General features: G+C 35.6%; 1 long non-coding RNA gene across 4 annotated transcripts in view; it reads right to left on the reverse strand.

Moving 5' to 3' along the window:
• LOC141548287 (uncharacterized) overlaps positions 1-24,529 on the reverse strand; it is a 124,584-nt gene that overhangs the window by 78,374 nt on the left and 21,681 nt on the right. For all 4 annotated transcript variants that reach the window (XR_012483883.1, XR_012483885.1, XR_012483884.1 and 1 more), the window contains exons 2-4: positions 23,993-24,076; positions 18,059-18,111; positions 3,368-3,439 (exon numbers count right to left, since the gene is read on the reverse strand). This is a non-coding gene — a long non-coding RNA (uncharacterized LOC141548287). The remainder of the gene's footprint in view (positions 1-3,367; positions 3,440-18,058; positions 18,112-23,992; positions 24,077-24,529) is intronic.

Genomic DNA, 24,529 nt, shown 5'->3' on the forward strand with positions numbered 1-24,529 from the left:
TCTCAGAACTAGATAAATCAAACCACAAAATAAATAAGAAGGCAATTAAAGAGGTAAATAGAACACTACAAAAGTTAGGTATGATAGCTCTTTGGAGAAAACTAAATGGAGACAGAAAGACATTTTCTTTTCAGCGGTTCATGGAACCTATACAAAAATTGACTATATATTAAGACATAAAGACCTCAAATTCAAATGTAGATAGGCTGAAATAGTAAATGCATCATTTTCAGATCACGATGCAATAAAATTACATCCAATAAAAAGCCTGGGGAAAATAGACCAAAAAATAATTGGAAACTAAATAATCTAAAGTTAAAGAATGATTGGGTGAAACATCAAATCATAAGAAGCAATTAATAATTTCACCCAAGAGAATGACGATGAGACATCATACTAAAATGTGTGGGACACAGCCAAAGTGATAATAAGGGGAAATTTTATATCTCTAGAGGCCTACTTGCATAAAATAGAGAAAGAGAAAATCAATGAATTAGGATAAAAAAATCTAGAAAAAAGACCAAATTAAACCCCCCCCAGTCAAACAATAAACTTGAAATTCTAAAAATAAAAGTAGAGATTAACAAAACAAAGTAAAAAAAAACTACTGAATTAATAAATAAAACTAAGAACTAGTTCTATGAAAAAACCAACAAAATAGATAAACCCTTGGTAAATTTGATTAGAAAAAGACAAGAGGAAAACAAATTGTTAGTCTTAAAAATGAAAAGGGAGAACTTGCCACTAATGAAGAGGAAATTAGAGCAATAATTAGGAGTTACTTTGCCCAACTTTATGCCAATGAATTTGACAACTTAAATGAAATGGATGAATACCTTAAAAAATATAGCTTACCCAGATTAACAGAGGAAGAAGTAAATTGGCTAAATAGTCCCATTTTAGAAAAAGAAATAAAACAAGCTATTAATCAATTCCCTAAGAAAAAATCCCCAGGACCAGATGGATTTACATGTGAATTGTATCAAACATTTAAAGAACAATTAACTCCAATGCTATATAAATTATTTGAAAAAATAGGGATTGAAGGACTCCTACCAAATTCCTTTTATGACAAAGACATGGTACTGATACCTAAACCAGGTAGGTGGAAAACACAGAAGGAAAATTATAGACTAATCTCTCTAATGAATATTGATGAAAAATCTTAAATAAAATATTAGCAGAAAGATTACAGAAAATCATTCCCAGGATAATACATCATGACCAAGTAAAATTTATACCAGGAATGCAGGTCTGGTTCAATATTAGGGAAATATTAGCGTAAGTGATTATATCAATAGCTAAATTAACAAAAACCATATGATCGTTTCAATAGATGCAGAAAAAACATTTGATAAAATCCAACATCCATTCCTAATAAAAACACTTGAGAGTATAGGAATAAATGGACTTTTCCTTAAAATAGTCAGGAGCATCTATTTAAAACTGTCAGTTACCATCATATGTAATGGGGATAAATTGCAACCATTCCCAATGAGATAAGGGGTGAAACAAGGTAGTTTTGTTCATATAGTTCCTGATTTTCCTTCAGCAGATAGATTCCCAAATATTTTATACTATTTGTAGTTACTTTAAATGGAATTTCTCTTTTTAACTCTAACTGTTGGATTTTGTTGGTGATGTATAAAAATGCTGATGATTTATGTGAATTTTTTTTGTACCCTACAACTTTGCTAAAATTGTGGATTTTTTCTAATAACTTTTTAGTAGAATCTCTGTGGTTCTCTAGGTATACCATCATATCATCTGCAAAGAGTAATAATTTGGTTTCCTCATTACCTAGTCTAATTCCTTTAAAAGGGAAAGCCAAGATGGTGGAGAGGACACACGCATCTATCTAAGTTCTTCCTTGTTCTCAGACTACTTCTTTCATAAAATGGCCTCGGAATTAGTGCCACATGAATATTGGGAACACAATACATTATCAACAGAAGATATCCTTGAAATTTACTAGAAAAGGTCTGTTTTAGTTCGTGGGGGTGTGGGTGGGGTAACAATTAGACTAGGCAAAGACCTCAGGAAGGCAGTGAAAGCATGGAAGGCAGCTAATGCTGAACAGGCCAGAGTGGGGCAGGGTGTGGTCTCAGGTGGTGGAAAATTTATGGGGAGAAGTTTATCATAGTGTGAGCTACTTTGTCCTGGCAGCAAGCCAGTAGATCAGCAGAGAAACTATAAACACAGAAGGTAAAGACTATAACCCCGAAACACTAGAGTCTCTTGGGACATGGCCACATCCACCCAGCACCCGGAGTGACTCAGCACACTCTCAGAACGCAACTGCTGTGTAGATGCAGCACAGCCATTGCTGTCCCACAGCTGCTTCCTTGATACTTCCTGTTATCTGTAGAGGAAGCTTAGTAATACCAAACTGCCCCAAAAGCCAACCCCACTTGTTTTTTGGTTTTGTTTTGTTTGTTTTGGTTCCTTTTTTTTTTTTTTTTTTCAAAATGAGTAAAAAGTTAAAGTGAGCTCTAACTATAGATAGCTTCTGTACGGATAGTGATCAGACTTCAAACCCTGATGAGACTAAAAACAGATTGTCTCTAGATGAAACCCCAAAGAAAGCACTAAGACTAGAAGCAAAATGGGGAAAGGAAAGGGAAGCTTTGCAAGAGGGTCTGTATAACTCATTTTACTCATTAAAAGATGGAGTGGATAAAGAAATCAACTCCCTGAAAAACAGAATTAGTGAATTTGAAAAAGAAAATAACTCTCTAAAAATAAAATTGACAAAATGGAAAAAAATTCCATAGAACAAAACAACTCATTTAAAAACTCAATTGGATAATTACAAAAAGAAATAAAAAAGTAAATGAAGAAAATAATTCATTAAAATCAGACTTGAAAAAATGGAAATGAAAGACTTGATGAGACACCAAGAATCAGTCAAGCAAAACTGAAAAAAAAATTGGAAAAAATTTAAAATACCTACTTGGGAAAACAACAGACCTGGAAAATAGATCTAGGGGAGATCTGAGAATTATTGGACTTCCTAAAAATTATGATGAAAAAAAGAGCCTAGACACTATTTTTCAGGAAATCATCAAAGAGAACTGCCCAGATGTTATAGAAACATAGGGTAAAATAGATATTGAAAGAATCCATTAATCATCTGCTGAAAGAGATCCCCAAATCAAAACTCCAAGAAATATTGTGGCTAAATTCCAGAACTATCAGACCAAGGAAAAAATACTACAAGCAATGAGGAAGAAAACAATTCAAATACAGAGGAGCCACAATAAGGAATACTTAGGATCTAGCAGCATCCACCTTAAAGGATCAAAGGGCCCGGAATCTGATATTCTGAAAGGCTAAGAATTGTGGTATGTAGCCAAGAATAACTTACCCAGCCAAAATCAGCATTTTCTTCCAGAGAAGAAGATGGACTTTCAATGAAATAGGTGAATTCCATCTATTTCTGAAAAACAAAAACAAAAAACAAACAAAAAAAAAAAACAGAAGTAAACATATAGGACTCAAGAGAAACATAAAAAGGTAAAAAGAAATCTTGGGAACAAATTTCTGTTATGAGGATACATAAAGAATACATGTATAATTTGGTTTTACCGTGATAATATAAAAACAAAGCTAGAGGTACCAGAAAAAGGGAAAAGTGGGGGTACTATGTCTTACAATGAGGCAAAAGAAACCTATTATCTCTGAGAGAAAGAAGGGAGGGGGATGAACATAGTATGTATCTTACTCTCATCAGAATTGGCTTAAAGAGAAAAATATTAGACATATCCGATTTGCAGAAAAACTTCTCCCACCTCATTGAAAAGTGGGAGGGGAAAAGAGAAAAGGGAAGGAGTAGGCTAAGTAGAAGGGAATACAGAAATTGTGAGGAAAGAGGGTAATAAAAGTGGAGGAACTCTAAGGTGGGGGAATTCTAAAGAGGGAGGGCTGTGTAAGGCAAGTGGTGCTCACAAGTTTAATACTGGGGAGGGGGCAAGGGTGAAGGAAAGGAGAAAAGCATAAGCTGGGGTTAACAAGATGGCAGGAAATACAGAATTAGTAATTTTAACCATAAATGTGAATGGGGTAAACTCCCCCATAAAGAGGAGGTGGATAGCAGACTGGATTAAAAGCCAGAATCCTACAATATATTGTTTATAGGAAACACACTTGAAGCAGGGCGATACATACAGAGTAAAGGTAAAAGGCTGCAACAAAATCTACTATAGTTTCAGTGAAGTCAAAAAAGCAGGTGTAGCTTGATGTCAGATCAAGCAAAAGCAAAAATTGATCCAATTAAAAGAGATAAGGATGGGCACTATATCTTATTAAAGGGTAGCATAGATAATGAAGTAATATCAATATTAAACATATATGCACCAAGTAGTGTAGCATCTACATTCTTAAAGAAGAAGTTAAGAGTGCTGCAAGAAGAAATAGACAGCAAACTGTGGGAGATAATGGGAGATCTTAACCTTGCCCTCTCAGAATTAGATAAATCAAACCACAAAATAAATAAGAAACAAGTCAAAGAGGTAAATAAAATACTAGAAAAGTTAGGTATGAAAATACCTAGAAAAGTTAGGTATTTCTTTGAAGAAAACTAAATGGAGACAGAAAGAAGTACACTTTCTTTTCGGCAGTTCATGCAACCTATACAACAACTGATCATATATTTGGACATAAAAACCTCACAAATTCAAATGCAGAAAGGCAGAAATAGAAAATGCATCCTTTTCAGATCACACAATGAAAATTACATTCAATAAAAAGCCAGGGGAAAATAAACCAAAAAATAATTGGAAACTAAATAATCTCATCCCAAAGAATAATTGGGTGAAATAGCAAATCACTGACACAATTAATAATTTCACCCAAGAAAATGAAAGTAATTAGATGTCATACGAAAATGTGTGGGATGCAGCCAAAGCGGTGATAGGGGAAATTTTATATCTCTAGAGGCTTACTTGAATAAAATAGAGAAAGAGAAAATCAGTGAATTAGGCTTGCAACTAAAAAAGCTAGAAAAAGAGAAAATTAAAAACTCCTCAATCAAACACTAAACTTGAAATTCTATAAATAAAAGGAGAGATTAATAAAATTGAAAGTAAAAAAAAACTATTGAATTAATTAATAAAGCTAAGAGTTAGTTCTATGAAAAAAATGACAAAATAGATAAATCCTTGGTAAATTTGATTAGAAAAAGGAAAGAGGAAAATCAAATTGTTAGTCTTAAAAATTCCCCTAATAAAGAGGAAATTAGTGCAATAATTAGGGGTTACTTTGCCCAACATTATGCCAATAAATTTGATAACATAAATGAAATGAATGAATACCTTCAAAAACATAGCTTGCCCAGATTAACAGAAGAAGAAGTAAATTGGCTAAACAGTCCCATTTTAGAAAAAGAAATAGAACAAGCTATTAATCAACTCTCTAAAAAAAATCCCCAGGACCAGATGTATTTACATGTGAATTCTACCAAACATTTAAAGAAGAGTTAACTCCAATACTATATAAATTATTTGAAAAAATAGGGATTGAAGGACTCCTACCAAATTCCTTTTATGACAAAGACATGGTACTGATACCTAAACCAGGTAGATGGAAAACACAGAAGGAAAATTATAGACTAATCTCTCTAATGAATATTGATGAAAAATCTTAAATAAAATATTAGCAGAAAGATTACAGAAAACCATTCCCAGGATAATACATCATGACCAAGTAGGATTTATACCAGGAAATGCAGGTCTGGTTCAATATTAGGGAAATATTAGCGTAAGTGATTATATCAATACCTAAATTAACAAAAACCATATGATCATCTCAATAGATGCAGAAAAAGCATTTGATAAAATCCAACATCCATTCCTATTAAAAACCCTTTAGAGTATAGGAATAAATGGACTTTTCCTTGAATAATCAGTAGCATTTATTTAAAACCATCAATAAGCATCATGTGTAATGGGGATAAACTGCAACCATTCCCAGTAAGATCAGGAGTAAAACAAGGTTGCCCACTATCACCATTACTATTCAATAATGTGTTACAAATGATAGTTTCGGCAATAAGAGATGAAAAACAGATCAAAGGAATTAGAGTAGGTAATGAGGAAACCAAATTATCACTCTTTGCAGATGATATGATGGTATACTTAGAGAACCACAGAGATTCTACCAAAAAGCTATTAGAAATGATCCACACCTTTAGCAAAGTTGCAGGATACAAAATCAATTGACATAAATCCTTGGCTTTTTTATACATCACCAACAAAATCCAGCTAGAGATACAAAGAGAAATTCCATTTAAAATAACTGTCAATAGCATAAAATATTTGGGAATCTATCTGCCAAAGGAAAGGCAGAAACTATATGAGCAAAACTACAAAACACTTTTCACACAAATAAAGTCAGGTCTAAAGAATTGGAAAAATATTAAGTGCTCTTGGATAGGCCGAGCAAATATAATAAAGATGACAATACTACCCAAATTAATCTATTTATTTAGTGGTATACCAATCACACTCTCAAGAAACTATTTTAATGACCTAGAAAAAAATAATAATAATATTCATATGGAAGAACAAAAGGCCAAGAATTTCAAGGAAACTAATGAAAAAATATCAAATGAAGGTGACCTAGTTGTACCAGATCTAAAATTATATTATAAAATAACAGTTACCAAAACCATTTGGTATTGGCTAAGAAATAGACTAGTTGATCAGTAAAATAGGTTAGGTTCACAGGACAAAATAGTCCATAACTATAGCAATCTAGTGTTTGACAAACCCAAAGATCCCAACTTTTGGACTAAGAATTCACTGACAAAAACTGTTGGATAAACTGGAAATTATTATGGTAGAAACTAGGCATTGGCCCACACTTCACACCATACATCAAGATAAGATCAAAATGGGTTCATTATTTAGGCATAAAGGACAAGATTATAAATAAATTAGAAGAACATAGGATAGTTTACCTCTCAGATTTGTGGAGGAGAAAGGAATTTGTGACCAAAGTAGAACTAGAGACCTTTATTGATCACAAAATAGAAAATGTTGATTATATCAAGTTAAAAAGCTTTTGTACAAACAAAACTAATGCAAATAAGATTTGAAGGGAAGCAATAAACTGCAGAAACATTCTTACAGTTAAAGGTTCTAACAAAGGCCTTATTTCCAAAACATATAGAGAATTGATGTAATTTATAAGAAATCAAGCCATTCTCCCCTTAATAAATGGTCAAAGGATATGAACACACAATTTTCAGATGATGAAATTGAAACTATTTCTATTCATATGAAAGGGTATTCCAAATAACTATTGATCAGAGAAATACAAATTAAGACAATTCTGAGATACCTGTCAGATTGGCTAAGATGACAGGAAAAGATAATGATGAATGTTGGAGAGAATGTGGGAAAGCTGGAACACTGATGCATTGTTGATGGAGTTGTGAACAGATCCAACCATTCTGGAGAACAATTTGGAACTATGCTCAAAAAGTTATCAAACTGTGCACACCCTTTAATCCAGCAGTGTCACTACTGGGCTTATATCCCAAAAAGATCTTATAGGAAGGAAAAAGACCTGTATGTGCCAAAATGTTTGTGGCAGCCCTTTTTGTAGTGGCTAAAAACTGGAAATTGATTGGATGCCCATTAATTGGAGAATGGTTGGGTAAATTGTGGTCTATAAATGTTATGGAATATTATTGTCCTGTAAGAAATGACGAACAGGATGAATACAGAAAGGCTTGGAGAGACTTACATCAACTGATGTTGAGTGAAATGAGCAGAAGTAGGAGATCATTATACACTTCAACAACAAGACTCTATGAGGATCAATTCTGATGGAACTGGATATCTTCGGCAATGAGAAGATCCAATTCAGTTCCAATTGATCAGTGATGAACAGAACCAGCTACACCCAGAGAAAAAACAGTGGGAAATGAGTGTGGACTGCTTGCATTTTTGTTTTTCTTCCCAGGTTATTTTTACCATATGAATCTGATTTTTCTTGTTCAATAAGAGAACTGTATGGATGTGTACACATATATTGTATTTAAGATATACTTTAACATGTTTAACATGTATGAGACTGCTTGTCATCTAGGGAAGAGGGTGGAGGGAGGAAAGGTAAAAGTTGGAATAGAAGTGATTGCAAAGGACAATGTTGAAAAATTACCCATGCATATGTTCTGTCAATAAAAAGGTATGATAAAAATGTATTTATTCTTGATAAGAAATAAATTAAATTATCAAAGTATTCAATTAAACATATATACTATTTGAGGACAAAGAAAAAAATAATACTATATGAGAATCAATTCTGATGGAAGTGGCTATCTTCGGCAATGAGAGGATCCAATCCAGTTCTAATTGATCAGTGATGAACAGAATCAGCTACACTCAGTGAAAGAACGCTGGGAAATGAGTGTGGATTATTTGCATTTTTGTTTTTCTTCCCAGGTTATTTTTACCTTTCTAAATCCGATTTTTCTTGTGCAACAAGAGGACTGTATAAATATGTACACATATTTATGTGTACACATATATTTAAGATATAATTTAATATGTTTAACATGTATGAGACTGCCTGCCATCTGGGGAGGGAGTGGAGGGAAGAAAAGGAAAAGTTGGAACAGAAGTGTTTACAAGGGTCAGTGTTGAAAAATTACCCATGCATATTTTCTGTCAATAAAAAGCAATAATAAAAAAGAAAAAGTGCACATTAAATATACTTGCAGATTTTCAGTACTTTCGATAACCAAACCTGAACTTAATAGAAAATTTAATATATAATGGCTTATTTTTTACATGGGAAATATATATTATATGTTTAAGATTCACAACAATAATGGTAGCTCAAAAGAAATACTGGAAGAGTTAAAGTAAAAATGGTAATTATATAAATGAGGTGCAGAGGAAGAATAGACATAGGAGGAGAAGAGCTCTTATTTCTCAAAACTTCCTCACATTGGGAATGGGCAACACTACATACATACCATGAAGGGTATAGCACAGTCCAATATATGTAAACGAATAAGGGTGGAAAGAGGGCAGATGGGAAAGCAAAGAGTGAGGGAAGAAGACAAGGGAGGGATCTATGGATGGGAGGAGGTTAAGTAATAGCAAGGCAAGTTAAGGAGCAGAATTAAAGCAAGGTCAGCATGGATAGGAAAGATATGTATGTATGTGGTATTTGTGTGTGTGTGTGTGTGTGTGTGTGTGTGTGTGTGTGTGTGTGTGTGTTTACAAAGGTATATATCCAGGAGACCAAAGATTATTATTTATATGAGGACTTACATCATTTTCTGAAAATAACACCAAAAAAAAAAAAAAAAGATGGACACTGATCATTGAGGATTGGAATGCTAAAGTTGGAAATCAAAAGATAATTAGAATAACAGGTAAGTTCGACTTTGGAGTACAAAATGAAGTAGAGCAGAGATTGATAGAGTTCAATTAAGATAACTTATAGATCTTAACACTCCTTTTAACAACCAAAAGGGCAATCCTACACATGGAATATAGAAATCAGATTGACTATATACTCTGCAGACAAAGGTGGAGAAGCTCTATAAAACCAGTTAAAACAAGACATGGAACAGACTGTGGCTCAGATCATGAGAGGGTTTTGTGTTTTGTTTTGATTTTGTTTTTGCTTTTTTTTTTGGTAAAATTCAGACTTAAATTGAAGAAAATAGGGACAATGATCAGACCACATAAATATGACATAAATATCTTCCATTATTAATATGAAGTAAAAGTAAGACCATAGGAACTGATCTGAGTCATCTCATTGTTGAAGAGAGCCACATACATCAGAATTGATCATCATATAATCTTGTTGTTGCCATGTACAGTGATCTCATTTCACTTAGCATCAGTTCATGTAAGTCTCTCCAGGCCTCTCTGGAATCATCCTGCTGGTCATTTCTTATAAAACAATAATATTCCATAACATTCATATACCATAACTTATTCAGCCATTCTCCAACTGATGGGCATCCACTCAGTTTCCAATTTCTTGCCACTTCAAAAAGGGCTGCCATGAACATTTTTACACATGTGGGTCCCTTTCCCTCCTTTAAGACCTCTTTGGGATATAAAACCAGTAGAAATACTGCACTGGTTGATAACCCTTTAGGAATAGTTCCAAGATAGTTCTCCAGAATGTTTGGACCTCTTCACACTTCCACCAACCATTATTGGTTATTAGTGTCTCAGTTTTCCCACACAACCTCCAACATTGGTTATTATCTTTTCCTGTCATCTTAGCCATTCTGAGAGGTGCGTAGTGATATATCAGCTGTTTTAATTTGCATTTCTCTGATCATTAGTGATTTAGAGCACCTTTTCATATGACTAGCAATGATTTTAATTTCTTCATCTGAAAAATTGTCCTCTGACCATTTATCAATTGGAGAATGCCTTGAATTATTGTAAATTTGGGTCAATTCTTTATATATTTTAGAAATGAGACCCTTCAAATATTTTCCCATTTTATTGCTTCCCTTCTAATTTTGTCTGTATAAGTTTTGTTTGTACAAAACCTTTTTAACTTAATGTAATCAAAATTATCTATTTTGTGATCAGTAATGATCTCCAGTTTTTCTTTGGTCACAAATTCCTTTGTCTTCCACATATCTGAGAGGTAAACTATCGTATGTTCTTCTAATTTGTTTATGATATCATTCTTTATGTCTAGATCATGAACCCATTTCGACCTTATCTTGGTATACAGTGTTAGGTGTGGGTCAATCCCTCATTTCTGCCATACTAGTTTCCAATTTTCCCAGCAGTTTTGGTCAAATAGTGAATTCTTATCCCAAAAGCTGCAGTCTTTGGGTTTGTCAAGCACTAGATTGCTATAGTTAATTACTATTTTGTCGTGTGAACCTAACCTAATCCACCAATCAACTACTCACTCTCTTTCTTAGCCAGTACCAAATGGTTTTGATGACCACTGCTTTATAATATAGTTTTAAATCTGTTATAGCTAAGTCACCTTCATTTGCATTTTTCATTAATTCCCTTGAAATTTTTGTTCTTCCAGATGTATTTTGTTATTATTTTTCTAAGTCTGTAAAATAATTTTTGGGAGTTTGATTGGTATAATACTAAATAAATAGATTAATTTAGGCAATATTGTCATTTTTATTATATTCACTCTACCTATTCAAGAGCATTTGATTTTTTTTTCCAGTTGTTTAAATCTGACTTCATTTGTTTGGAAAGTGTTTTATAGCTGTGTTCATATAGTTCCTGACTTTCTCTTGGCAGATAGATTCCCAAATATTTTATACTATTGACAGTTATTTCAAATGGAATTTCTCTTTGTTATCTCTTATTTATTTATTTATTTATTTATTTATTTATTTATTTATTTATTTATTTATTTATTTTGCTGAGGCAATTGGGGTTAAGTGACTTGCCCAGGGTCACCCAGCTAGGAAGTGTTAAGTGTCTGAGGTCAGATTTGAACTTAGGTCCTTCTGACTTCAGGGCTGGTACTGCATCCACTGCACCACCTAGCTGCCCTCTTTGTTATCTCTTGCTGTTGGACTTTGTTGGTGATGTATAAAAATGCTGAGGATTTATGTGGATTTATTTTGTATCCTGCAACTTTGCTAAAGTTGTGGATTGTTTCTAATAGTTTTTTAGTTGATTCTTTAGGGTTCTCTATGTATACTATCATATTATCTTCAAAGAGCGATAATTTGGTTTCCTCATTACCTCCTCTACTTCCTTTAATCTCTTTTTCTTCTCTTATTGCCAAAGCTAATTTTTTAGCTTTTTATTTACATGACAAATGCATGGGTAATTTTTCAGCACTGACACTTGCAAAACCTTCTGTTCCAACTTTTTCCCTCCTTCTCCCTACCCCCTCCCCTAGATGGCAGATAAACCAATATATGTTAAATATGTTAACATATATATTAAATGCAATATATGTATACATATTTATACAGTTAACTTGATGTACAAGAAAAATCGGATTTAGAAATAAGGTAAAAATAACCTGAGAAGGAAAACAAAAATGAAAGTGGGCAATAACAGAAGGAGTGGAAATGCTATGCTTTGGTCCACACTCATTTCCCATAGTTCTTTTTGCTGAGTGTAGCTGGTTCTCTTCATTACTGAACAATTGGAACTTATTTGGTTCATCTCATGTTGAAGAGAGCCACTTCCATCAGAACTGATCCTCATTATAGTATTGTTGTTGAGTGTATAATGATCTCATGATTCTGCTCATTTCACTCAGTTCATGTAGGTCTCTCCAGGCCTTTCTGAAATCATCCTGCTGGTCATTTCTTACAAAATAATAATATTCCATAACATTTATATACCATAACTTAGTCAGCTTTTCCCCAATTGATGGGCATCCACTCACTGCCACAAACATTTTGGCACACACAGGTCCCTTTCCCCTCTTTAGTATTTCTTTGGGATATAAGCCCAGTAGTAGCACTGCTGGATCAAAGGGTATGCACACTTTGATAACTTTTGAGCATAGTTCCAAATTGCTCTCCAGATGGTTGGATGCATTCACAACTCCACCAGCAATGTATTAGTGTCCCAGTTTTCCCACATCCCCTGCAACATCCATCATTATTTGTTCCTGTCATCTTAGCCAATCTGACAGGTGTGTAGTGGTATCTCAGAGTTGTCTTAATTTGCATTTCTCTGATCAGTAGTGATTTGGAACACTCTTTCATATGAGTGGATATAGTTTCAATTTCATCATCTGAGAATTGTCTGTTCATATCCTTTGACCATTTATCAATTGGAGAATGGTTTGATTTCTTATAAATTAGGGTCAGTTCTCTATATATTTTGGAAATGAGACCTTTGTCAGAACCTTTAACTTTAAAAATATTTTCCCAATTTGTTACTTCCCTTCTAATCTTGTTTGCATTAGTATTGTTTGTACAGAAACTTTTGAGTTTGATGTAATCAAAATCTTCTATTTTCTGATTGATAATGATCTCTAGTTCTCCTCTGGTCATAAATTCCTTCCTCCTCCACAGGTCTGAGAGGTAGACTATTCTCTGTTCCTCTAATCTATTTATTATCTCATTCTTTATGCCTAAGTCATGGACCCATTTTGATCTTATCTTGGTATATGGTGTTAAGTGTGGATCCATATCTAATTTCTGCCATACTAATTTCCAGTTTTCCCAACAGTTTTTTCCAAATAATGAATTTTTATCCCAAATGTTGGTATCTTTGGGTTTGTCAAAGACTAGATTGCTATAGATGTACTCTTTTTTGTCCTTTGTATCTAATCTGTTCCACTGATCGACCAGTCTATTTCTTAGCCAATACCAAATGGTTTTGGTGACTGCTGCTATATAATATAGCTTTAGATCAGGTACACTTAGACCACCTTCGTCTGACTTTTTTTTTCATTAGTTCCCTTGCAATTCTCGACCTTTTATTCTTCCATATGAATTTTGTTGTTATTTTTTTCTAGATCATTAAAATAGTTTCTTGGGATTCTGATTGGTATAGCACTAAATAAATAGATTAGTTTGGGTAGTATTGTCATCTTTATTATATTCGCTCGGCCTATCCAAGAGCACTGAATATCTTTCCAATTATTTAAATCTGACTTTATTTTTGTGGCAAGTGTTTCGTAATTTTTCTCATATAATTCCTGACTATTCTTTGGTAGATGAATTCCCAAATACTTTATACTCTCAACATTTGTTTGGAATGGAATTTCTTAGAGCACCTTTTCATATGACTAGAAATAATTTCAAATTCATTATCTGAAAATTGTCTGTTCATATCCTTTGACTATTTATCAATCAGAGAATGGCTTGATTTCTTATACATTACAGTCAATTCTTTATATATTTTGGAAATGAGGCCTTTATCAGAACCTTTTACTGTAAAAATGGTTCCCCACTTTATTGATTCCCTCCTAATCTTGCCTGCATTAGTTTTGTTGTACAAAAGCTTTTTTACTTGATATAATTTAAAAATTCTATTTTGTGATCAATAATGATCTCCAGTCCTTCTTTGGTCACAAATTCCTTCCTCCTCCGCAGGTCTGAGAGGTAAACTATCGTATGTTCTTCTAATTTATTTATAATCTCATTCTTTATGTTTAGATCATGAACCCATTTTGACCTTATCTTGGTGTATGATGTTAAGTGTGGGTCCATGCCTAGTTTCTGCCAAACTAATTTCCAATTTTCCCAAACAGTGAATTCTTATCCCAAAAGCTGGGATCTTTGGGTTTGTCAAACATTAGATTGTTATAGTTATTGACTATTTTGTCCTGTGAACCTATTCCACTGATCAATTAGTAGTCTCTTCCTTAGCCAGTACCAAATGGTTTGGTTGACCACTACTTTATTATATAGTTTTAGATCTGGTACAGCTAGGCCACCTTCATTTGATTGTATTTTCATTAGTTCCCTTGAAATTTTGACATTTTGTTCTTCCATATGAATTTTGTTGTTATTTTTTAGGTCATCAATATCATTTTGGGGGAGTCTGATTGACATAGCATTAAATAAATAATTAGTTTAGGTAGTATTGTCATTTTTATTATATTCGTTCAGTCTATCCAAGAGCACTTAATATTTTTCCAGTTGTTTAGATCTGATTTTATTTATGCGGAAAGTGTTTTGTAGTTTTGCTCATATAATTCCTGACTTTCCTTTGGCAGATAGATTCCCAAATATTTTATACTATTGGCTGTTATTTTAAATGGAATTTCTCTTTGTATCTCTAGCTGTTGGATTTTGTTAGTGATATATAAGAATGTTGACGATTTATGTGGATTTATTTTGTATCCTGCAACTTTGCTAAAGTTGTAGATTATTTCTAATAGCTTTTTAGTGGTTCTCTGAGTATACCATCATATCATCTGCAAAGAGTGATAATTTGGTTTCTTCATTACCTACTCCAATTCCTTTAATTTCTTTTTCCTTTTGTGTTGCCGAAGCTATCATTTTTAACACATTATTGAATAGTAATGGTGATAGTGGGCAGCCTTGTTTCACTTCTGATCTTATTGGAAATGGTTCCAGTTTATCCCCATTACATATGATGCTTACTGATGGTTTTAAATAGATGCTACTGATTATTATTCAAGGAAAAGTCCATTTATTCCAATACTTTCTAGGGTTTTTAATAGAAATGGATGTTGGATTTTATCAAATGCTTTTTCTGCATCTATTGAGATGATCATATGGTTTTTCTTAATTTGGTTATTGACATAGTCAATTATGCTAATAGTTTTCCTAATATTGAACCAGCCCTGCATTCCTGGTATAAATCCTACTTGGTCATGGTTTATTATCCTAGGGATGACTTTCTATAATCTTTTTTTCTAACATTTTATTTAAGATTTTTTGTCTATATTCATTAGAGAAATTGATCTATAATTTTCTTTCTCTGTTTTCATCCTACCTAGTTTAGATATCAGTCCCATGTCTGTATCATAAAAGGAATTTGATCAGAGTCCTTATTTCCCTATTTTTTCAAATAGTTTGTATAGTATTAGAGTTACTTGTTCTTTAAACATTTGGTAGAATTCACATGTAAATCCATATGGCCCTGGAGATTTTTTCTTAGAGTGTTGATTAATAGCTTGTTCTATTTCTTTTTCTAAAATGGGAGTATTTAAGTAATTTATTTTCTCTTCTGTTAATAATCTATTTTTTGTAGGTGTTCCTCCATTTCACTTAATCCATCAAATTTATTGTCATAATATTGGGCAAAATAAGCTAATTATTGCTCTAATTTCTTCTTCATCGGTGGAATGTTCTCCATTTTCATTTTTAAGACTAACAATCTGATTTTCCTCTTTTCTTTGTCTAATCAAATTAATTAAAGGTGTATCTATTGTAATGTTTAAACTTTTAGTTTTATTTATTAATTCAATAGTTTTTAATATTTCAAAAGTCACTGCAGATGGTGAGTGCAGCCATGAAATTAAATGATACTTGCTTATTGAAAGAGAAACTATGGCCAATATGGACAGTAAACTTAAAAAAGGTATCACCTTACTAATAAAGGTCCATGAGTCAAAGCTATGGTTTTTTCAATACTGATGTATGATTATGAGAGACTATGAGTTTGAGTGATGCAGACTCCATGCTTTCAAGTTGTGGTGTAGTAAAAGTTTTAAGAGTTCCTTGGACAGCATAATTGATTTGATCAATAATAATTAAAGAAATTAATTAAGGATGTATAATGGAAAGTCAAATACTAAATCTGAAGCTTAATTACTTTGGCCACATAATAAGAATTTGGGACTCACCAGAATATACTCTGAAGTTGGGAAAGATTGAAGACCAGAGGATAAGTTGGATAATGTCATGTAAACAATAAACATGAGATTAGACAGACTTTAAAAGATAGTGGAGAATAAAGAGCCTGGGTCCATGGATTCATGAAGAGTCAGACAAAACCTGGTGATTCAACAACTTCTTCTAGCTTTGTGTCTTGAGTATCCCTATCACCATAATAGCTTTTCATGATGGTAAGACCATTTTTGGTTTACTCATTATTTCATTCAGTCTTCTATGTAATTTTGGACTTTATGTTTGGACCAGACTCTGTCTACTTCTGGAGGGAATGTCTGAGCTAGTGTTCCTACTACTTTCTTGAGGTAGTGAGTGTTATGTTATTCTGGGATTTCAGGTATATATCATTATGAAGACCTGCAATGTTTCAGTGTTCCCAAAGTGATCTAATTGAAGACAAAAATCTAAAAGTTGGCCTATTGTGAGCTCTGCAAGCTCCTGGGCTGGGTTTAGGTCTGGTCAAGATTCAGGTGTGGTTTTCCTTTGTGGATTTCCAGGAGACTGCTATAGCTGGACTTAGCTACTATCAACATGTTGGGAAATTCTTCTGGTTCAGTGAAAGAATTGCAGATTCTCTTTTGGTCTGAGATTCCTACCAGAGTTGTTCCTCAGCAGGCTTCATGATGGGCTGGAGACTGGAACTAAGACCCCATACTGGTCCTGGGGTTTCAGCTCCTGCCTGCTTCTCAGCTTGCTCCTTACTCAGTGCTCAGCATAGATTTACTGACCCCTTATTACCCTGGAGTAACTCCTCTCGGCCCAGGTTTTGTCATCAGTTTGCCCTCCATCCATGACTTGGAACTCATTGCTTAGCAATGGGGACTGCTACTTAGTACCTATTTCCTCTGCCCTTCACAAGTTTTTAACCCTTCTCTGCTGTATCTGGATGTGACCCCAGCATCCACAGATAGCTCTGTCTTTGTTTTCTATGGCAATCTGTGCCGGAAACCAATGAATCAAAAACTTATATCTTGAATTTACCAATCAGGATTCAGTCCATGACTTTTCTTTTTCTGTGGATGAATTGTAGCTTCCTGCTCCTATTCCATCATCTTGACTCTGCTTCTCTCTCTCTCTCTCTCTCTCTCTCTCTCTCTCTCTCTCTCTCTCTCTCTCTCTCTCTCTCTGTCCCTGTCTCTATCTCTCTGTCCCTGTCTCTATCTCTCTGTATCTCTTTTTTCTCTTTCTCTGTCTCTTTTTCTCTCTTTCTCTGTCTCTTTGTCTCTCTTTGTCTCTTTTCATTTTCTCTGTATCTCTGTCTCTATCTTTGTCACTGTCTCTCTGTCTTTGGGGGGTGTTTGTGTGTGTGTTTAAAAGGAGTAGTGGGACATGGATAGTTTCATGTCAAATCCTTTTTTAAAATCATGCCATGCGTATGAAAATACTTTTTGTTTATGTGCTTATGTTCCACATAAAAAACCCGAAACAAAAGAACATGTTACATAATTTGTAAGGTACCTTAGGATACAGCATTTAGAATTGGGAGGGACCACAGAACTATATTGGGCATCATTTGTGACAGCACTTCTGGACACACCAGGCCCACCTGCTGTGGATAGCCATGCTTAGCATCAGAATGCCAGGGTGGGAACAACTTCAGAGGAGAGAACACAGAAGGTCAGAAGCCTCAGAATACACAATATCTGTGCAAAGTTGGGGGGTCAACTTGGAGAACAAGGAGCTGAAATCATACTTTCTCATTCTAAGAAGTAGAAAACTGAGGCTGAACAAAGAGAAGGGACTTACCCAAATCACACAGGAATTGTCAGAGGTAGGATTGGAATCCAAGATCTTTGATTCTGGAGGATCAGGCACAGATAGAAATAAAGAGAAGAAGCATTGATTAAGTTTCCAGGGATTGTGCTAAGTACTTTACAAATATCGTCTCATTTGATCCTCACAATACCACTGCTAGGTAGATGCTAATATTATACCCTTTTACATTTGGGGAAACTAAACACCAGCATAAAAGCAGGACTTGACCAAACCCACCCAGCATGTAAAAGAAGCCAGCAGCACTGATCTCAGGCAGTGTGAAGCCAATGTTGCCTGCATAGGAAGCTTGGGGAAATCTTCCCTCTCCCCTAAGAGCAGACCTCAACCTTCAAAAATGAGTAAAAGGGCCAAAAGAGCTGTGACCACAGATAGTTATTATGAAGGCAGGGAAGAACAGACCTCAAACCCTGTGGACACTAAAAGCAAAACCTCTCCAGATGAAGTCCCAAAGGGTGATATGAGTTGGTCTCTTAGTTCTCTTGCAATAATTTAAAAAGTATCTTGAAGAAAAATTAGAAGAAAAATGGGCAAGGAAATGAGAGGTTTTGAGGAGACTTTGCAAAAGAAAACACAGAAATTGTCTAAAGAAAACAACTCCTTAAAAATAGATTTGGTGAAATGGAAAAAGATAACTCCCTAAAAATAGAATTGGTGAAACATAAAAAATTCAATGAATAAAACAATCCAAATTCAAAAGGAGGTACAAAAGCTAACTGAAGAAAATAATTCACTAAAAATTAGAGTTGTACAAATTGAAGTGAATGACTCAATGAGACAACAAGAATCAATTTAGCTTGGCTTTGACTGCTGACAAAATTCTAAAACAGATGATCAAAGTGAGGGCTGCATGAAACATTGATCTGAGCCGAATTTCTGCCAGAATACTCAGAAAGAGCCCTTGTAGGACAGTGACAGCTGGTAATTAAAAGGCAGACCTGCTAAAAGTATCCTCAATATACATACAGACCAGGCCCCTCATTTTATATTTGTGGGAACTGAGTTCCAGAAAGGAGAGGTGCCCATTGTTGCATTGGGGCCAGAACCCACATTTAAGCTCAGGTCTCTCTCACCTTCAGGGTTATCTTCATTTATTCTACTTTCTCATCCCCACCAAATCCAGTCATTTCACAAGTCCTTTGAATCCTACCAGAAAAAAAACTATCTTGCCTCTCTCCTTCCAAGACACTCACCCTAACTCAGGCTGCAATCACCTCTCAGGCCTGCATTATTTCAGTTGCTGTCTAATTGGTCTCTCAGTCCCAAGACTCTCCAGACTACAATCCCTCTTCCACCCTGATCCCAAACTGATCATTCCTAAACCAGATTTGGCCCTGTTCCTCCCCTACTTACAAACTTTCTGTTCTTTCTTATGGCCTCCGGGATTAACTTCACAATCACTAGCCTGGCAATTAAAGCCCTCCACAAGCTGGATTGTACTTTCACACACTCTCCATTCCAGTTGAACTCTACGTCTGACTCTTTCCCATACGTGCTCTTCTTTGACTTCCATTCCTTAGCACTCACAAAGTGCCCTAAGTCTAGAATGCCCTCCTTCCTCATCTCCGAATCTTTGAATTTCTGCCTGTCTTTCTTCAAAGCATAGCTCAGCCAACACATCCTCCATATTTCCCTTCCTCATCTCTCCTTGTCAGCCCCCCCTCCCCCAAGTCCTTGGTGTTCAGAGGGGTCTCTGAAATGACTTTGTCTTATCTGAAATTCCCTGGTTTGTGTGCATGGAGTATGTTTCTAGCAGAACAATTAACTCTCTGAGGGGGTGTTTTGGGGTGTGAGATGTTGTATCTCTAGTGTCTCACATAGAGAAAGTGATTGATACAAGTTTAGTAATTGAAATGGAATGGAATTGGTGGGTCAGAATAAATAGGATTTTCTCAATGGAAATGCTACTAAACAAGGTACATTGTCACACTCTAAGGACTACTGAGACTTGCCATACTCCCTATTGCTGATGCAACCTCTTATGTATCTGGTCCCCACCTATTAGTTTGTGAGCTCCTTGAGAGATGGGATTATCTTTCTTTTCTATTAGCACTATGCTTAACCCATAGTAAAAGCTTAATAACTGCTTTTTTTCACCCCTTCAGTCATTTAGGACAGGAGTTTAAGTCTAAGGTCACCAAGGAGAAGGGCTGAGGGTATATAAGGGAGTAATGCTAGTGCCACAAGTCGTTGTTAGAAAAAGCCAATCAATATCCTCCAGCCTTGAAAAGAAGAGGACAGAACGGTTAAATGTGACATTGATGAGAAATCCCTTGAAGTCATTTTGAAAAGGCATGGCAATGATTGTGGGCTTTCCTAATGACCCTGAAAAGGAGGAATTACAACTATTGTAACTTTTGTTTTGTGATTATTGGCAATAATTAAAACAGTTCACTTTCCTATATAGTTCTTGAAGATTTCAAAGTACTCTGTAAATGTTGTCTCATCTGATCCTCACCATGTTCCTGACAAGTAGATGTTACTGTTAATGCCATTTTACAGAAGAGGAAGTTGAGACTGAAAAAGTTTCATCAGAAAGTCGGTCAGTCAAAAGGCATTTATTTTTAAACACTTGCTTCTAAGGATACAACAGAAATGGGAAAAGAGGGTCTCTGTTCTCAGGTGTTCATATTTCTGTGTGAGAAACAACAGGAAAATGACTATGGCCATACAATATATATACATCATATGAAAATGGAAGATAATCGCAAAAGGAAGGCACTAACAGTGGAGGGTGAAAGGTAAACTGGGAAAGAAGGTGAGGTTTGAGCACCATGAGGTGGAGATGATATAGGAGAACGTTCCAGCTATGGAGGACATTGAGTGAAAATGCATGAAGTAGGGAGATGGGTAAGTGGAAGGCAAGAAGCTTTAAGATAACTGGAAAGATAGGAAGAGGTCAGATTGTGAAGAACTTTAACGCCAGAGGATTTTTCTATTTCCTTCTGGAAATGATAGGGACCCAATGGAATATACTGAGTGCAAGGGTAACATATTCAGAACAGCACTTTAGGAAAATCTCTTTGGGAGATGAGTGGAGGATGATTTGGAGAGGGTAACTACCTGACAAAGCAACCAAAATAATACTGCAACAGTCCAGATGTGAGGTCATAAGAATCTTCATCAGAGTAATAGCTGGGCATGGAGAGAAAGGAAAGTACGCAAGACATATGCAAGTAGAAGCAATAGGACTTGGCAATACTGGATGTGTTGGGTGCATTTCAGTGAGGAGTTAGGGAAGACCGGAGGCTGCAAACCTAGGTGTGTGGGAGAACATTGGAACCCTCAATAGTAATAGAGAAATTTGGAGAATTGAAGAGGAGGGAAGATGTGTTCTTTTATGAATTTCCTGAATTTGAGTTATTGATGAAGCCAAAATTGAGATGTCCAAAAAACAGTGAGTTAAGTCATGGCAACTGAGTATAGAGAGGAAATGGGAAGTTAGGGTCTTTGAGGAAGCATCAGTATATAGTTTGTAGTCCTTTAGCTTGCTTCTGACCCGGCCCTGTGCCTTACCTGATACACAGGTGAGCCAATTCTAATTTCTAGACTCTGGCTCTCCTGTCCCTCCAGGATATGAGAGAATGTTCACTACTATCTCTATCTTGCTTTCTGCACTGTTAGAAGAGGAAGACATAAGAGGCAAATATCTAGCAGTAATCAAAATAGCTAGTGATCATTTATGCCATTTGTCTTCCAAATAAGGATTCACCTCCTTGCCCAAGTCTTCCCAGAGTCCCATATTGTCACATATGAACTGCCTCCAAATACACAAAGAAAATCTAGTGCTCATGAAATCTTTGTCTACTGGGAATAGTAGTGGTGTGTACTTAAGAGTAACCTCCTTTTAGAGATGAAGGAGAAACAAGAATGCTTCATTGAGACCTGAAGAATAAAGAGAATGGCAGTGTGAAAGGGAAGGAAGAGCAAAGGCTGCTACAATTTGGATATCCAACGTGCAAGATGGCCCTACGTACACACAAATTTCCAAAAACTAGGACTCCAGGGGCAGCTAGTTGGTATAGTAGATAGAGCACCAGCCCTGAAGTCAAGAGGGCCTGAGTTCAAATCTGATCTCAGACACTTAATACTTCCTGTCTGTGTAACCCTGGGCAAATCACTTAACCCCAGTTGCCTCAGGGGAAAAAAACTAGGACTCCAACATTTGACATACCAATGTTCCAAATTAAAATAAACTCTTGCAATCCCTGACATCCCCATCACACCACTCTTCTCAGAAGAGGACATGAAAAATAACACTAAGGTCTCTGCCCTCTCCTCTGACTTCATTCCATTTGATATCAAACTAGACTGGGGTGGGTTCTACCAGAGGTCCAGGGGTCTTATAAGTCTTTGATTCTTCAGGGGTGACATGGAAGGGCTTCTTATGATTTTAGACTTTTGGAGCCTAGAACTGAAGTCACCCTAGGCCTGAAAGGTCCTAAATCCATGAGATGCCAATCTACCAGTGAGATGGGCAATACTGCATCTCCCACAATTTGGGCATTATAAAAACTAACTTGTTGAAGCAGCTTAAAGAATTGGATCAGCACCAGGGATAGCTCCACTTCTAAGGTACTATTCATATCCTAGTTTTCACAGTTGGCTGGGTGGCTGTCTCTAACATTCTACTCCCTCAGTGTTGCCCCCACTTTGTGGGTGGTACAAATACCAGCACAGGAGTGTGTGAAATAGACAGATGTTGATAGAAAAATTGCTAAATGCCAAAGTCCTCAGGCAAACCTTTCAGTTTAACAGTCCTATTGGGACATCATGACAGGATAGTGGCACTTGGAGACTGACCATAGAGTACTTCAGCCTGAATAGAGAAGTTGATTTGGTGGCTCTGATTATCTGTGATATTGTGACTCTTACAGAGATACTAGTGGTCATCTTCAGGGACATATATACAATGATTCACTTTGTCACTGTATTCTTCTCAGGTCTTATATAGAAGACTATGGCCAGGTGGCCTTTACCTGGCTAAATATGTAATACTCTTTCATGGTCCTATGATATGGCCATCTCAACAACTCTGCAAGTAACCACCAGTGGCACCATGTACTCTTGTTAAACATAAGCTTCCTCCAAACGAAAGGGTAATCCATTATTTATGACCTGTTGTTGGTAGGCCCTAATGAGGAAGCTCTGGCCTTTGTGAATTGACTAGTTAAGCCTAGATGGTTGAGCAGAGGCCACTCATACACACTCCAAATTTTCCTTCTCAGGCAAGGATTTAAATTTGGGGGGGGTTAGTTGTCCAACTGGTGGGACAATGATAAATAATGAACTTGTTCCTATTTGGAACCAAGAGGTTGACTAGAAACATCTCAGGTAGAAATTCTAGTTCTTCAATGGGTTCTAACTATGCCAAATCCAACAAGGTAGGCAGTGACCAAGAATTTTCCATCAGATGGAAGACATACATTCAAGAGCTAAGCCCAGCTCAACTCAAGGGCAATTGGTCACATCTATGACATTCTTGCTTAGCAATAATTGGCCACAGAAGCTAGTCTTTCTGGGTCTCCAATGAAACCCCTCTTGCAATCTAGGACCCTTGATTAACTGATCTTCCAGAAGGAAGAGATGCTTAGTTCATAAAAGGCACAGCCCTCCTCAAAAATAGTCAATCTCATTGAAATGCCATACAATACAGGCTAATCTACATCACCCATAGCACTATGCAATCAACCCAATTGTAAAACTATAAGCAGATCCACCTGATTATAAGTAGTCCATCACAAAGGAGTAATTTCTCTGCACTGACTCATATGCAATAGTTAATAATTTTAATCTTCTATGGTAAGGTCAGAGGCAATCTACCAACTGGATGATGAAATCATCTACCTGAGTAGAGATGCATCTCTTCCAAGCTCAACAACTGGACACTCTATATAAATAATTTACCTTGACAGTATACTTTCCAGGGATGTCCACATAGGTGATGAAGTTGACGCGTAAGTTGCCAGAACTAGGTCAGTGTTTGAGAGTCTTTGAAGGAAAATAGAAGAGAAGAGGTATTAATTAGACTGCCTACCAAATTGGAGGTCTATAGAACCATTATGCTGATCTTATTGCTGTATGTCTCTGGAACCTAGAGAGTATACCAGAATCATGCCAGGAAATTAAATTTCTCCCATTTGAATTGTCTCAGGAAAATTCTGAAGATCACCTGGAAATGTACTAAACATTGAAGTTCTACCAAGCATTCAGATTCTACTGTAGAAAGCATAACTATGATAGGCTGGCCATGTTGTTCAAATTCCCAAAGTACATTTACCTAAAAGACTATTTTGCAGAGAACTCACCAAGTCAACTCTTTACATGAAGCTCAGAAGAAGCAATACAAAAATCCTCTCAAGGTCCCGCTGAAGAATTTTGGAATTGATTGTGGGACATGGGAGACACTGGCACAGGATTGTGAAGCATGGTGTGCCTGTATCA

Source organism: Sminthopsis crassicaudata, chromosome X (assembly GCF_048593235.1).
Source record: "Sminthopsis crassicaudata isolate SCR6 chromosome X, ASM4859323v1, whole genome shotgun sequence".
Lineage (NCBI taxonomy): Eukaryota > Metazoa > Chordata > Mammalia > Dasyuromorphia > Dasyuridae > Sminthopsis > Sminthopsis crassicaudata.